The sequence below is a fragment of the Barbus barbus genome (genome assembly GCF_936440315.1).
Source record: "Barbus barbus genome assembly, chromosome: 12".
Classification (NCBI taxonomy): domain Eukaryota; kingdom Metazoa; phylum Chordata; class Actinopteri; order Cypriniformes; family Cyprinidae; genus Barbus; species Barbus barbus.
In genome coordinates, this window is record NC_136740.1 from 25,633,837 (window position 1) to 25,648,685 (window position 14,849).

The 14,849-nt window shown below is 36.1% G+C and overlaps 1 pseudogene across 1 annotated transcript in view; it reads left to right on the forward strand.

Annotated features, from left to right (window-relative positions):
- LOC306878571 (serine/threonine-protein kinase Nek11-like) overlaps positions 1–14,849 on the forward strand; it is a 71,516-nt pseudogene that overhangs the window by 1,983 nt on the left and 54,684 nt on the right. Inside the window, exon 2 of the transcript in view lies at positions 13,761–13,926. The product of the transcript in view is annotated as a serine/threonine-protein kinase Nek11-like (transcript). The remainder of the gene's footprint in view (positions 1–13,760; positions 13,927–14,849) is intronic.

Genomic DNA, 14,849 nt, shown 5'->3' on the forward strand with positions numbered 1-14,849 from the left:
CACTGATGTTCCTGAAGGAAACACGATACATTAAGAGCCGGGGGGTGAAAACTTTTTGAATTTGAAGATCAAGGTAAATTGTACTTCATTTGTCTTCCAGGAAACATGCAAGTATCTTCTGTCGCGTCAGAAGGGCAGTACTAAATGGAAAAATATGATATTTCAACAAAATAAGAAAAATTTTGACATCTTCATCCTGTTCTAAAGTTTTCACCCCCCGGCTCTTAATGCATCGTGTTTCCTTCAGGAGCAGAATTCAAATATGCAAAAGATGCTGGAAAACTGAAGATTCTGCAGGACCTGGAGGATTTTTCTGAAGAACAGTGCTCAGTTGAACTGTTCAGAACAAACAAGGGACTCATGAACAACCATCACAAAACAAAAAAACAGTCGTAGATCATCCAGGTAACCACACACAGTATTAAGAACCAAGGGTTCCCAAACTTTTGAATGTGGTTATTTTAATAACTATTTTCAGCTATTTTTTTGTCTTCTGGACTATATGTAAACATCTTTTATGGAAAATATCTTACTCAGGACAGTACTAAATAAAAAATAACATGCATTTTGTATGATCTCTCTTATTTTGGTAAAATTATCCACATTTTCACAGATTCTGCAAGGGGTTCCCAAACTTTCGCATGCCACTGTACGTGGATTTATTATGTGCCTCTTGATTCTGGTCAAAGGTGAAAATAAGCACTAAACTATTGATCTTTTTCCTAAGCAACCAATTTTGTATATAGTTTCATGTCTTCTTATAAACATCTGCGAAACACAGTTACTGTACCATTCAAAAGTTTTGGGTTGGTAAGATTTCTGAAATGTTTTTGAAAGCCGCATCTTATGCTTACAAAGGTTGTATTTATTTGATCAAAAAATACAGTAAAAGCAGTAATATTGTGAGTAAATTCTGTTTTAATATTCCTTTATTTCTGTGATGGCAAAGCTACATTTTCAGCAGCAATTACTCCAGTTTTCAGTGTTACATGATTCTTCAGAAATCATTTAATGTTGAAAATGAATAAATTTAAGTATATGGCTTTTTTTTTTTTTTTTCGTAGAGACTGGCACATTTTGCCAGGACTCTCAGACAGTTCAAAACAACAGCATTTATTTGAAATAGAAATCTTTTATATTGTATAAAATAATATAAATAAAATATTTTATAATTTATGGAATTCATTTTATGGAATTGTTTATGAAATTAACCATGACAATTTATTTTTTTTAAGAAATAAAATGAAACTAACTGATATCATTGCATACCAATAATATTTTTATCTTCCTTTATAACTCAAAAGAATACATTTTGAAACATAATAGCAGTCATTATTTTCCGTCCAATTAAAATTGAGGATGCAAAACACTATAAAACTATCATAAAAGTGGTGCATATCTGAAGTCATATGATAGTTTTGTGTAAGTAATAGACTGAAATTCAATTTGGAGCTGTATGGTTCATCTTAGCAACTGCCATTAAAGATAAATGGGATTTCTAATGGATATAGCTTCATCTGTGTATTATAGATTTTGGACAGTTGAGCTTGATCACAGTATTTTGCGGTTTAGACCAGCTGCCCGCATATTATCCTTCGCATATTGATTTCTACAGTTTTTGGTCTGTGGGCTTATAATTGGATTCATGTACACAAGCAAACTGCCTGGAGAAGAGCCAGTTACAATGTTGTCAGTTCATTTACTGCTTTTAAATGTTCTCCATGTCTATCGCACTCTGCTTGGCAACATACTATGAATCCCATATCAGACGAGGAGCTGGAACTGAAAGCTGGAGAGGTGCTGGTGGAAATGGAGGCCAATTAGGAAGAGCTCCACACTTTAGCTGCTCACAGGCGAGTGGTGGCACGCTACGGGTTACTGTTCCTTTGGCCCTGAGCTTTCTGCTTGTTAGCCCGTCGCAACTGTTTGCCAGCCTCTGACCTGTCACACGCAGAGTGCTGGCACCAAACCTGAATGCCCACCTTCAGGATATCAGCGCACCTCCTGTTCCTTTCTCTCCAGCACACTTACACACCAGCTCTCCATCCTTAGTCTTCTCTCAGCCTTAAAATCCTGCTGGGTGTGTGTTTTGTTGTTACTGCCTCAGTGGCTCTTACAGTGCTATGAACTCCTTTGTTTCTTTGTGAGAGCCAAATGTCAGTGCTGAGTGCTGTGAGCTGAGACTGACGTACCCCTTTTCCTCAAGCTGGCTTCACACTGGGCTTTATTAGCCCAGACAAATGACTTCCTATTACGGATTCACCCCAAAAGTAGGGCTCACATCCTGTGGGTCCCATAGCAGGTCTTTCCAAAAAGCCACTGCTTCAGCGTATTTACTTCATCATCAGCCTATATATATATAGGCTGATGATGAAGTAAAGCTGTAGAGATTGTATGTTTTTAGAACCGTTCTTATTGCCTGTTTGTGATCCTAAATAATGGTGTTCTCTTTACCTACTTTTCATGTATGAGGCCCTTAGATTGGTTTACACACATTGCTTACATCTGGTTTTTGTTTACACATCTCATTTATCACTTTAAATTCATGTACGAGAGACTTGCATTATAGGACTGTTTTATGATGCTTATTTTGTCCTTTTTGAAGCATGAGAATACAAATCAACATCTACTTTTCTTGTATGATGAAAGAGCGGCTTGGACATTCTGCTGAACGTCTCTTTTTGTGTTTTATAGAAGAAAGAAAATTATATGATCCATATAACGGATTTCGAATATATATTCAGTGTGACACAATCTGTATTTCATCCAGATGGGGAGCCATTTTGAGAAGTGTGACCTTTACACAAATAACATCTCTATTTAAAAAAATGAGTGTGAGCAGAGAAGAGGGGCCTGTCGTCTGCTCTGGTCTCACAAATGTGCCAAAAGTACCACTGTGGGTACAAAGGATTTCCAAGTGGTTTCTAAATAAATCCACATACTTAAGGGACAAAGATGATTATAATAGCAAACTTGTCATTTAACAACTTTGTCCTAGTTAAGGTATCACAAATCATATTGTATTTTAAGAAATACTTAACCCAAAAATAATCCATTTTGTCATCACTTACTTATGCTCATCTGTGTTACTTTAGTTATATGTACAGTTGTAGTGCCTATTTAGTTAGAATTGGCTTTTGTTTTTATATTTTCTTTATTCATTTTAATTATATTAATTAAAAATGTTAGTTATTGTGTTTATTTGTTTTGTTTATTTATTTGGATCCCCATTAGCTTCCACAATGTGGTTGCTAGTCTTCCTGGGGCCCATAAAAGTGCTGAAATGTGTATACAATTAAAATACACAAATATAACATACATAAATATAACATAACCATGTATTCATTTATCCACATATACACATTCACGCACATACAGCATTTGAAAATGTCAGTACCTATAACAGTCACAAATTAACTGGTGTAATACTATTAATTGTCATCTGTTTTAGAGTCTTCTTAAAATTACATATGTTGATATATGCCTTATTCTTAAGGACAATTTATTCCAAGCAGATGACGATCTAACTAAAACTGTTCTTGTCATACAATTGGACCTTGCAGATGGAACCACTAACACACCTGAGCTCACCTGACGCGTAACATGCCCGTGACAATACCCACTAAAAACCCATTTATCTACAAAGGATTTTGGATTGTTTTTAAATAGAGCATTGTGCATATAACAGAGAAGGCTTATATTAAGTTTGTCCTTAACCTTTAGCCAGCCCAAACAGGTATGCATTTTATCCACATTGGAGCGAAAAGAGCAACCAAGGGCAACTCTTGCGGCTCTATTCTGAACGATTTGTAATTTTTTCAGATGTCCCTGTGCAGCACTGGACCAAATTACTGGGCAGTACCCCAGATGTGACAGAACTAAAGACTGGACAACTGTTTTCATAACTGAGGGTGGACAATACGCTGAACATCTCCGAGAAAAAGCAATGCCTTTGGCCATTTTAGACACAATGTAGTCAATCTGATCAGCCCAAGAGAGCTGACTATCCAGCTTCACACCCAAGAGTTTAGTCTGACTCACCTGCTCTACCAAAGATGTATCAATAATTAGATTTAAGTTACAAGGCTTGCCAAGCATACGTTTAGTACCAAAGACTATACATTTAGTTTTAGATATATTAAGGGTTAATTTATTAAGTTTAACCCAATTTGTAATGGCATTAAGTTCATTCTGCAAGGTGCAACTTATATCAGTTATTGTAGGTGATGCATAAAACATTGTAGCATCATCTGCATAAAGTACAACATCTGCTCTTGAAACAGCATGTGACAAGTCATTAACAAACACAGAAAACAACAATGGACCCAAACAGCTGCCCTGAGGAATACCACATGACAACTGTTTACAATCAGAAAAGCTCCCATTAAAAAATACCTGCTGACTTCTACCAGAGAGATAACTGCATATCAAGGACACAGACTGATGTGAAAACCCATAGCACTTAAGCTTAGACAGCAAATTTTCATGGTCAATAACATCAAAAGCTGCTGTGAAATCCAGCAGCACAGCACCAACAAGCTTTTTGTCATCCATAAAAGTTAACCACTGGTCTACCATTTGTACCAATGCAGTGTTAGTGGAGTGTCCTGGCTTATAAGCATGCTGTGAATTAGTTATTGTGTGATTTGTAATTTTGGTTCTTTTTAAATATTTCTTTATAGTGTCTTTATCATTTTTATTTAAATTTTAGTTTTAGTAATTTTGTATTCTGCTTTCAAAATTACAGTTAGTTGCCAAAGCAACATTTCTATTTTAATTAATGTGTGTGTGTGTGTGTGTGTGTTTTCATTTTAGGTTTATTTCAGCTACTGAAAATTACTTTAATAGTTTCAGATTTATTTTTCATTAATAACAACAAAACGGATGCTCATGTTGTTCTTATGACTTTTTTTTTTTTTGCTGCAGCACAAAAGAACATGTTTGTACTGGTGACACTTTTCCATGCAGTTACAATGAATGGAGCTTTCAAGTCTGTAAAAGAACACAAAAGAACCGTAAGTAGTCGAACAATACCATTGAGTGAGGAACATTTGAAGTTGAAATCAGTCTGATTAGTGAACTAATCTTTCAGAAGTTACTGGATGAATCAATTCATTAAGATCTGACTAAAACAAATCATTTGCTCTCAAAGCAGACATCTCTCATGAACTCTCTTGAACAAGGAGTATTAGTAAATGATGACAAAATGTAAATTTTGGTGCACTGTGATTAAATCTGAAATGAGATTTTGAATGGTGTAAACAAATGGTTTATCTTGTTTGTGACAGTTGATTCCATCTCTTGACCTCCTGACCCCTCATGTACTATTGAGTATTTTCATTTTAAACGAGGAACAGTTGTCTCTTTATTACAATGCAGCAGTCACTTAAAACAAAACACCAGTGTTGCGAATCTAGAGCATTATGAATATCATTTGTTTATTCTCCTCTCAGAGGCCAGAAGTGGCTAATCTCACTCAAGTGCTTCTCTCCGAGCCCTGCTAGCCCACTTTCAGCTTGTCCTCTGTGGATTTCCCAGTCAGACAAGATTCCCTGGAGACTTCTGGCAGCAGTGCTTGTTTCTGCTCACCTCATGATCCAGCTCTCAGTTATGCAACCTCCCACTTGGGTCCAGGTCCACCAGAAATCTCCCAATTTGTTTGCAGGTGCCCAGACTCTTACAGGCTGATCTCTCTCCACTTCCTGATTTTGCTCTCTCTCTCTCTCTCTCTTAGGTACTCTTTCCTTGCACACCACTGCATGACAGATTTGGGGCTTTCTTGGTCTATGCTGCTACATCGGTTTGATTCCAGACCTTTAAACTGGTTAATTCACTGACCTGGTTCATGTATCATAGGAATTTTCCCTCCATTTATTTTTAACATTACACATCATAGTAATTGTGACAGTGCCTTTTAGGGTTATCTGACCTTAACACCTCATAAAGCAAAACATTTTGCCACATTTATAGAGAGACTTGTTCGGTTTAGGATGAATATAATCCATTCATATTGTAGCCAGTCTATTTTTTTTTTATGTCTAATTGTGTATGTGATAATCTAGGATGATGTAATTATTTTCTGCAAAAACTCATCACAGATAAGGGGTGACAGTTTAATTTGGGCCAAGGCTTTGGTTCAAAGGATGTAGACTGTGAAAATGAGCAGGAGTTGATCAACAGAGCCCTGTCATTTACTGTATATTCATACCTGTTTCCTCTGATCTTGGTGTTGAAATAGAATATGGAACCATGCAGGCTAAAATTGCAAAGGATTGTGGTTGGTTATTTGCTCAGCTTTCCAATATCCTTAAAATAGGTCCTAAATTGCCTCTACGCCTCCAGAGAGAGACTAAGAAATGGGACATGAACACATGTTCAATTATTCACCACAGGACATTTCAGTGATTGATGTTTTTTTATCAATGATATAATATTTTCTGTCAGAAGAGGTCTAGCTGAGCTTTTCTTTACATTTTTTCCACACGTAAAAAAATGCCTGGGATGTAAATAAATATGGAGAGGTTGAAATTGAAACTCCACATATATTTACATTTAGACTAAATTAAATTATGGATTCTCGTTGTGCTTATCAAGCAACCGTACCAACACAACAGAAAAGTGTATTTGCAGAACAGGCTTGTATATAGTAATTCTGTATATGTATGTCACACTATTAGAGAGAATGGACAGTCTTGTAGATACCTGTATTTAATCTATCTTCAAAATAAAGTTAATATCAAGATGTTGTACAGCAATATATTATTTTTTGTATTTTAAATTACTAAAGACTAAAGACTAAATTATGGAAGGGATTCAATACTGTATTACAGTCCTGGAAATTAGGCATGTAATTGCTTTGACATGAGGGGACTATCTATCCGTCATTATCTAACAGAATAGAGAACATTGTTTAGCGGATGCTTATATTAACAAGACGAGACTGAATGAATTTTCATGTATTGTACTATATATTTCATGTACAACAGCAGAAGGAATGAGAGGTTGTTTTCATGAATATAGTCACAGATATGTGCCTCATATTGAATATTCATAAAAATGTTTCTTTAAGCAAAGCTATTAAGTGCTTTAAGATGAAATCCCTGACGTTATCAACATGTAAACTGTAGGTTGGTGATGATCAATTGTAAATAGAGTTTAATTTGTCCAGTAATTGACTGGATCCTTTACTTGAAATGAAGTGGATAAACACAAACATATTATCTTGGATGATATAGCAGCTTTATGGATGATTGTAATATCTTTTTGTTTTGATCTCTTATCATTATTCAGGTAGAAGCTTCTAATGTGAATCCATAAAACAGAGTGTCACAACATCAGCTCAACTGTTCATTACATTGGTCTTGTGACATAATGCATCCTCAGGGTATGTTATAGTTTTACTGTAGGCTTATTTATTGTGGTAATTTTTTGTCTAACTTGTAGAATTTATAATTGATAATCTGTTTAGGGAATAGATTTTTCCCTAAACATTTATATTACAACTGTGGCTTGTTGTAGCTATTGTTTCTAAAGGCTGTTGTTTCTCATAACAAATGCAATATAGATTAATAAAAAAGTCATTATTGGCCTGGTAATGATTAATAGGCTAGCCTTATTATAACAAACGCTACAATTAAGAACGATGGTACTTTTTCATAAGAGCAAGCAAGTACAAGTCAGAATCGAGAGCCAATGGGTTCTAATGATGAGTGATGGAGAAACTTGGCCTTCATATATTCCAATGATGGCATAGATTAAATCATTAAGAGCCTGATGAACTGTTAAGGAGTAAGAAATAAACAATATCAATATAGGAAAATGTTAAGTTAGATTGACTTCCCATGGCGTGTTGAATTAGAACATTGTCAAACTATAGCCTACAGCAAGTGACTAAATAATATAAATACTTTATATATACTTTATATATTCCAGTAATTGCTAACTAGCCTATTACGTTATTGCAGGTACACAATCAACAAACTTTGCATGTGTGGTGGATGGCACAAAAGACCATTTTACAAAAATAAACATTTAAGCAAACAAACAAATAAATAAACCTTAAGAGGGAGCATGAGCCGGGGGAGCATGACCACAGCACCCCCCCCCCCCCCTCCCCCCAGTGTTCAAACCAAAACTACGCCCTTGGTCTCACCTCAGTCGTGGTATTGAGGGTGGAAGACAGCGCTGGTCATTCTCGACTGCCCTCTTGAAAATCTTAAATACATTTTTGAACTCATTAAAAATGCTAAAAACTGTTATGTTTCGTTACATTATATTTAACAGCTAAGCTTTTGATTATTTTTAACGTTTTATTAAAGAAGATTTTCATAAAATGATTTTGGCAAAATTGTGCCCCCCCTATGTGCGTCACCTAGGGCTGGGTATCGAGTTCGATACTTTTTAGGCACCGACCGAATAGAGTGGGGGAACTATGATGTCATTTTGTAGGCGGATCGGTGTTAGCATGAAACTGGGGCACGTTCAGGCTCACACCGAGATGGTCCTCACTGCAGAACACAAGATCCAGGGGGCGGAGTTGGATCTAGATCCAACTCCTCCCACCTTACATATACCTGAACCTACCCGTCTCCACCCCCTGATCCCTAAATCCACCCATCCCCACCCCTAAACCTACCAATCTCCACCCCCTAGATGTAGATCCAACCCCGCCCCTTGGATCTTTGTTCTGCAGTGAGGGGCTACTGCTCACACCGATGCACAACGTTTGCTACAGTTTCTGGGTTGAATGACATGTTTCCTGGAAACGGTGTGCAACGGGGTTTGAGATACATTTTTTTCTTGTTTGGTGGGTGTGTCAAAAATGTCAGCTCAATCAGCACCAACATGTATAAAAACCACGCGGTATTAAAGAGACAGCTGGCACAATGTGTCCAAGTGAAGTCGTTTACAAATGTGTCCACTGCAGCTCGGTATACGCAACAATAGAAGATATTAGAAGACATGTTTGTCATAAGAGTTTTATAGTAACATAGCATATCAACATTACGATGATGAATTTGTAAGTAAATGTAATTAACACCAAAATAAATTCACAAGAGCAAGTATATTGTTTGCACATGTTTAGTTACATTAAAAGCAAAATAACTGAAATAATAAGAGCACAAGTATAGATCTGGAACTTCTTTAAGTCTGTATAAATATCATGTAGTCTTCTGGTCCATACCCTTTCCTTAGGAAGGTGTGCTAGACACTGATTAATGTAACATAAAAATACTATACATAGCTAAATATATAAATATTGTATTGTGGAGTGACACTTTCATAAACCTTTCTATGCTCCTCTGATTATATAATGGTAAATATTACAATATCATAGCACAACAACAGTGATCAGCAAACAACAGTGATCAGCAATAATGATAAGCCTAATAATCACAATAAAAATGATAAGGTCATACAGATCATAACACAGTCTCGGAGGTAAGAAGTGGATCATCCTTCACCTGAAATGTTTGTCTTTTCATCCTGAAATGCGAGGCAAATGTTGGATCACCACAGTTTCCACAAATCCCTTCACTCGATTGGGATGTTCTCTTTTATTCTGGACAGCAAGAGTAGTGACTGTAACATCGAGCGTATTTTGTAGTATTAAACACGTATTTATACTGATTTCATCAGGCTCTGTAAATTCTTCAAAAAGAACACAAAGAATGGCTTTCTCAGCTGCCATGCAACACTTGCGCCATCAGAACAGGGTGTTCAATGCATCACTGTTTCCGTTTAATAAACATTTTGCACCGTTTTGTTGGGGCTGAACGCAGGCCTGGTTTCCTCAACAAAAAGCCAATAGGCCAAAATAGCCAAATTCATTACCCAACACCAACTAAATTAGGATATAGTCATGAGTCATTCGCAAACTTAAACATTATGTTGGTTACATTTTTTAAACTAATCTTCATCTGGGAGATCACAGTGATATGTGAATATTTGATCTTTTAACTGGTTGCATATGTCAGATTTGTTGCATGACTTGTTGCTATCAAACATTGTTTACTTAATCAAGTGTAATGGTGAAGGGATCGATCAAATAGGCCAATTGGTGGAAGGTTTGCGGAGAAATTTCATGCTCCCTTGTAAAAGTATTTTTTAGTATTTTTAAAATACAAAAATACAGTAGTTTATTTTGATACATTGTGTGGCTGCGCTTTATTTTGATAAACTTAAAATTAAGGTATTTGGTATTTTATTTTAAAATACATTTTGATGCATCTTTGCCTAACCCTGGAAGTAAGTCTCACTAATGTGAGCTTTAGAATGGTGCGGCCTAGAGCCATTAAAATCATTGCTTGTTATTTGAGCTGCTACATCACTTCATGAATTTGATCATATGACATGTTGTTTGTTAGGGGTGGTTAAAATCTGCACTGGTAACTTTAACAAGTATAATTTCAAAACATGCAAAAAAAATGAGTTGTTGGTTTGAGCAATATGAGTAGAGCTGGTGTTATCCATCACTTATGCTTGAATATTTAGTTTGAAGTTGAACATTAGTTATAGTCCTCTCTAGAGAGATATGACATCTTATAGCATGATAAAGAAATCTTGCCTTATTTCCCTGGGGGTGTAGTGCCATTTGGAGGCATTATGTGCACAAAACATTCTGTTGTGCATGTTGAAAAGGTTAACAGGATAGTTCAACAACAAATGAAAGGGCTGCCATCATTTACTTATTCTCATATCGCTTCATTTAGTACGATTTTGGTATGAATTTTCTTTAGGAAGTCATAAAGCTCCTGCTTTTAGCATTGTCCAATTCATGAATGAATTGTTCGTTTTATTCAGATCTTTTCAATGAATCACTTGACCAACATATGGAGTCGCTAAAGGAATATGGTGAAAAAATTAGATATTATATTACAGAAAATATATTTCAAAGCTTTTTCATTTAGCGTTCTGTTTTTTTTAATGCTGCTAAGAGGACCAGCAGCCGTGTGCATGTTGCAAAGTTTCTGAAATAAAATCTGCATATAAATGTGAGATTCACTATCAAAATTGCAATGACTGACATAGTGTTAACCATATCAATGGACTGAGAAAAATAAATATTAAAAAAAAAAGTGCTTTAATAAGCCCAGCACAACCTTACTAATATCAGAGGCATCCTCATATATTTGAGCAGACGCAAACTTTTGCAAGTTTTGCGAGCAAATTCAAAGTTTCTCTAGGGAATGCAAAGCATTGAAATATATTTTTTCCTCCCATCTCATATTTTTCCATCACCATGTCCTCTTAGGGGCTCCATACCATACAAGTTCACAAAATCGTCCTCAATGATTTGTTCATGAATTCGGACCCGATTCAACTCACTGACTTCACATGGCTGTTAAATGGTGCGGTCGTAAAAACTGTTTGTCACTTGAGTTTGAGCTTAATACATTGCTATACTATGGACAATAGACCTTTTTTGCCTGTCTAGCAAAGAATATAGCACACTAATCACAGACAGTGGACAACTTTTATTAATCTTATGATACTTTTTGCACTTGTACTTTTGGTGCTTAAATGCATCATTGCCCATATATCAAGTCAGATGTATTTGGAATGACCTGAGCTGCCGTAATGTTTAGTTCTGAACGAACTACTCCATTAAGGAGTTGCTTCCTGCATCTTTAAAAACACATTACCTATTACGCTCGTATCTCAGCTTCCAAGAAAACATAACGAATGAGAGCTATCCAAGGCCAGCATTGAGCTACTGAAGTGCACTCCTGTTCCCTTTGCTGTAATGATTTTCAAGTAGGAAGAGGAAAGAACCGAATGTAGGAGTAGAGAGAGGAGAGGTAAATGAGAGTCCTCCTTCAACAACCTGAGAACCAATTTACAACAAAACAAGGAGGCAGATGCAGTGCGTTCCTCTCTGTTGGTGGTATTTGATTAACTCCCTTAAGGTCTGGAAATAAGGTCACTAAAATAGGATTTTAAATCCCTGCTTAGTGTTAAATGCTCATTTGCATTTTTCTTCTTGCTAAAAGCCGACGGGATTAAATTAGCTGCTCTGAGCATTCCTTATTTGTCGCTTTAACTTGAATTATGACTTGCATAAAGTTTGATCAGCAGACGTGGCAGTCATATTCGCTGACAACTGGAGGAATAATAATCCTCCACGGAGTTTCTCTCCAATTATCATTCATTCCAAGATCATTCTTCGTTTTAAAAATGGTTAATCATCACAAGTTCTGCATTATTCAAGACCATTGGTTTTTAGAATTTAATAATAGCATGATAATTTATGCTTATTGTTTTTATTCAGATGGATTTTCTCTGATTTTAAATCTGTCATCATGAGTGTCTTTCATCTGAAATGCATCAGAAGGTGGCTGATTTTTTTTTTCTTCCTTCTCATTGCAAAAGGTCAAATAGGCCAAGGCAATTTTCTGTCAATGGATTTATCTCCTTCCATTTTAACACTAAAAGCAAAATAATTACAGTGACCCTTCATAATTTGTGAGCTAATGACCGACTGAATTTACAGTGTGGCCCTCGCTTCCCGATCCCTTCAGGCTTGAAAAGGTCAGGGAAAACAATCTGTTCTTCCCTAAATGACATTTTTGGGGCCAGGTTACAGCTGGTAATTGAGGGACGTGACGCTTATATAAACACAGTGCATCTAAGCAGCGGTGGCAGGGCGCAGGAAGTAGGAAATTGAAGACAGACTGTGGAAAATTAAAGGCTGAAGAAGCAATAAGATGAGCAGGTTGATTTGGGGGGCTCATGAGAGAAAAACCCACTGACTAGAAGTCTTTCACAACTTCATTTTTTTTTTTCCTGGTTGGATTAGCTGTCAGTCTTGAGCTTCCTGTGAAAATAGGATGCTTAATTAGAATATGCACATAGGAAATTAATAATGAGTAATGATGAATGTGACTGACTTTATGATGGACACTCACATTGTTTTGAATTTGTAACTCCAATTTTATTACCGTTTATTTTATAAACACACTACTGGTGAAGGTTTTTTTTTAATGTTTTTGAAAATAAGTCTCTTATGCTCACCAAGTCTGCATATAATTGATCAAAAATACAGAAAATATTATATATATTAGAAATATTTTAATGATTCATTTTTGTTTTTTTTCTATTTTAATGTAATTTTTCCTGTGATGGCAAAGCTGGATTTTCAGAAGTCATTGGTCCAATTTTCAGTGTCACATGATCCTTCAGTTTTTACTATTATTATCAATGTTGGAAACAGTTTTTTACTGCTTAATATTTTATGGAAATCATGATACACTACCATTCAAAAGTTTGGAGTAAGTAATTAAAATAAAACAATTAATAATAATTATAATAGACATATTAAATTGCTCAAAAAGGACATTAGGGACATGTTACAAAATAATTATTTTTCAAATAAGAGCTGTTCCTTCAACTTTATATTCATCAAAGAATCCACAAAAATATTAAGCAGCAAAAACTGTTTTGAAAATTGATAATGCTAAGAACCATTATTTATAATTGTGCATGATTGTTAAATTAAAGACTGGAGTAATTGCTGCTGAAAATTCAGCTCTGCCAATATTTTATTGTAATACTGTTTCACAATAATTGTATCTTTGATTAACTAAATACGGCCTTAATGAGCATAATACACTTTTAAAAATATAAGATTTTGTTAATTATGTTAATTTCTTACAAATCTTTTTACTGGTAATGTATATTGCATACAGTATTGAAACCACAAGCTTCTCTTCATGGCACTAAGGTATTATAATTCCTCCTCTCTGTGGTTTATTGTGCAGGAAGGTGCTGAAAGAGATTCCTGTTGGCGGTCTGAAACCCAATGAGACAGTCCATGCCACTCAAGAGGCTCAGCTTCTCTCTCAGCTGAACCATCCTGCCATCCTCACGTTCTACAGCAGCTTCCTGGAGAGAGATGCCTTCTGCATCATCACTGAGTACTGTGAGGTAAATTGTCCTTTGGGAACACCTGGGTTAGCTTTTTTCGGTCATTTGTAGTCATAATAAGCCTGAAGCAAGTCACATGATCTGGTCCTGTAAACTGTGTTGGCCTGTTGTGGTGACATTTTGAGCAAATGTCTTGTTATGCCCTTGAAAAAAACTCTGGGGAGGGAATACTATTTGCAGAGACATTCCAAATGAAAGTGAGTGATCTCCCTCTATTATCATTGAAAAGTAATAACTTGCTCTTTTCATTTCGTCTTTGAATTTCACATAATATTACAGAGGTAAAAAATGGATTGCATATGCCATTTAGTTGAATTCCTAGCCATACATTCCTACATTCTGGATGTATTTGCACCCAACCCTATTCCATAACTAGCTTTCAAACACTCTACTTACACTGTCAAGCTCCTACTTCATCCCTGTGGTGCCTTCTCTATGTTCAGCGATGGATCAGAGATGCTGAGAGCATCCTGACATCGCCCAGAGGTCACGCTTGTCTCCCCCACAGCTTCTGTCTCAATCTCACCATCTGATCTTCTCATCTTTTCCTTGCTTATTAAGACATATCTGCAGGTCAGACCGGTCTCGTGTCATCACTGCTTTTGGAAGGCTTGGTCAGTGATTATTACATTTTGCACGTCTCCTTTATCTTTTTCTTTGGCACACAGGCTGTTGTCCAGAACTGCTTTGTTCAGCAGGTAACTCTCAGTGAATGTAATGGAAAAATCAGGAATGAGATCTCTGATCGTTTCTCCTAAACAGCAGAGAGAATAAATGGAGAGTAGATGAAGACGTTTGCTTTGTGTGCTTCTCAGATTTCTGAGATACTGAGATACATACCAGTAATCTCACATGAGTCTCATCGGGAGTTTCTGAAGATATCTTAAAGGGATAGTTCACCCAAAAAAGAAAATATTGTCATT